This window comes from Sturnira hondurensis, unplaced genomic scaffold, assembly GCF_014824575.4.
Source record: "Sturnira hondurensis isolate 20B ecotype Veracruz unplaced genomic scaffold, ASM1482457v3 Scaffold0018525, whole genome shotgun sequence".
NCBI lineage: Eukaryota > Metazoa > Chordata > Mammalia > Chiroptera > Phyllostomidae > Sturnira > Sturnira hondurensis.
In genome coordinates this window covers 3,331,773-3,333,979 of record NW_028091156.1, presented here as the reverse complement: position 1 = coordinate 3,333,979, position 2,207 = coordinate 3,331,773, and the positions used below count along the sequence as shown (strand labels likewise).

At 47.4% G+C, this 2,207-nt stretch overlaps 1 pseudogene; it reads right to left on the bottom strand.

The window, feature by feature from the left end:
* Positions 1-891: 891 nt before the first annotated feature.
* Positions 892-1,020, bottom strand: LOC119003286 (uncharacterized; annotated as a pseudogene).
* Between the last annotated feature and the right edge of the window lie 1,187 nt (positions 1,021-2,207).

Here is a 2,207-nt window from a genome sequence, read left to right as displayed (position 1 = left end):
CTTAAAAAAAAAAGCTTTATTCAACTGTAATTCATATACCATAAAACCCATCCTTGTAAAGTATACAATTCATTGGGTTTTAGTACATTCACAGAGTTCTGCAACCAACCCCTCCGTCTGACTTTGGAACATTTTTATCACCCCCCAAAGCAACTGGAACTCAGTAGGAGTCATTCCCCTTCCCCCCCACCCCCATCCTCATCCCTCCAACCACCTAGCAACGATCCACCTTCTCTCTATCTCTACGAATTTGTCTCTTCTGCAAAGTTCATAACCGTGGAGTCATAGCATGTGTGGCCTCCAAGTCCGGCTTCTTTCACTTAGCATGTTTTCAAGGTTCATCCTGGTTGTAGTATATATCAGCACTTCATTCCTTGGGATGGCTTCATAATATTGCACTGTACGACCCTTCTTTCTCCTTTTTTTGTTGACCCGTCCATTAGCTGATAGACATCTGGGTTGTTCCCACCTTTCTCGGATGTCAGGAACGATGCCGCTCTGAACATTCGTGTCTAAGTTTTTGCATGAACACAGGTTTTCAATTCTCTTGGGTGCATGCGGAGGAGAAGAATTTTCTGGGCCATATGGAAACTCTGTGACTAACGTCTTGAGGCACCGCCACCACATTGTTCTCCAAAGCAGTCGCCTGTGTCATCGTCCCACCGGCAGGGTGTGAGGGCTCTGATGTCCCCACGTCCTCCCCAGCACTTGTTTGTGTCCCCTGCTTGCGTGACAGCTGTCCTGATGGGTGAGGTCACACCCCCTGGGGTTTGATTTTCATCTTCCCTATGCCTGGCGATGCTGAACATCTCTTCAGGGGCTTATCGACCATCTGTGTACCTTCTTTGGAGAAATATCTGTTCAAATCCATATGCCCATTTTTTTTTTTACCAGTGTCCCGGAGCTTGACGATGGACCCGGCAGACGGGAAACCATGGGCACCGAAGACATGATGCCGAGGGGGCCGGATCCCCTTCCCTCTGCCTCCGTATATTACATATGCCCATTTTTAAATGGAGCTGCCTTTTTATGGTCGAGTTGTGAGAGGTCTTTATATTTTCTGGATGTGAGTCCCTTATCCGATGGGTGGTTGGTAAATATTCTCTCCCATTCTGTGGTTCCTTTCTCTTGCTTGATGGCATCCTTGAAGCACAAAAGTTTTAAGTTGAAATGAAGTCCAATTTATCTATTCTTTCCTTTGTCACGTGTGCTTGTGGTTTCATGAATAGTTGTGTTTTCTTCTAAGAGTTCTATAGTTTAGCTCTAACATTTAGGTCTATGATTCAATAGAATATGTAGGATATAAGGGGGGAGCCCCCCAAAACGGAATTACCTTCTGGAGGGCTGGCCCCTTGTAGTACAGGCTTCTCCCACTAGCTGAGTATTCTAGGAACCCATCTGTATCAGTGTGCCAGCTGGCGTTGTTGTGAGAGGCTGCGTTCAGCTCCCGTGAATTTTTTGGAAGACTCAACATGTTTGTTCATTTCATGATGGGTGATTTATGAGCGCAGCTGCCCACACCATGAGAGTGTTCAGCAGCTTTTGGCCAAGTGTGGCATGACCCCCATGCCCCACCCTCTCAATTCACCAGGTCTTGCCCCCAGCGACCTTTTTTGTATTCCCAGATGAAAAAAGTCCCCAAAGGGAACTGTTTTGCCAGTATGGGAGAGGTGAAACAAAAAATGGCAGAAGCACTAAAAGGCAGCACAATCCATGAGTTCAAACACTTTTCAGCAGTGGGGAAAAGTCTCAGTAAGGGCACTACATCAAGTGGAGGGTACTTTGAAGGTGACCGAGGTTCAAATATGCAAGAATAAATACACAAATTTTTAAATAAATAAATTCTGAGTTTTGGGGGAGTTCCCACTTGTAATACATATAGTCATGTCTACTTATCTGTTTATCATGATTATAGTAGATGCTCTGACCCTGGCCAGGTGCCTCCTCGGGACTGAATCCTGCCCCCCAGCTGCTGGGAACACTGACAGCCCTCGGCTCTCAGTCCTCTGGGGGAATTGCCTTGGATGGAAAAGGTCGCCTGACCCAAGGTCTCTCTGGCTTCTGGGTCAGCCCACCCCCGTGATAGGTTAGGTCAAAGGCCTGCCCCCTTGCCCCAACTTGACACCAAGGGGTCACCCCAGCTTTGGATCTTCCCATGGGCATGGCTGAGGCCTCAGTGAGGTTGCACTGTGGTCCAACCAACCTCT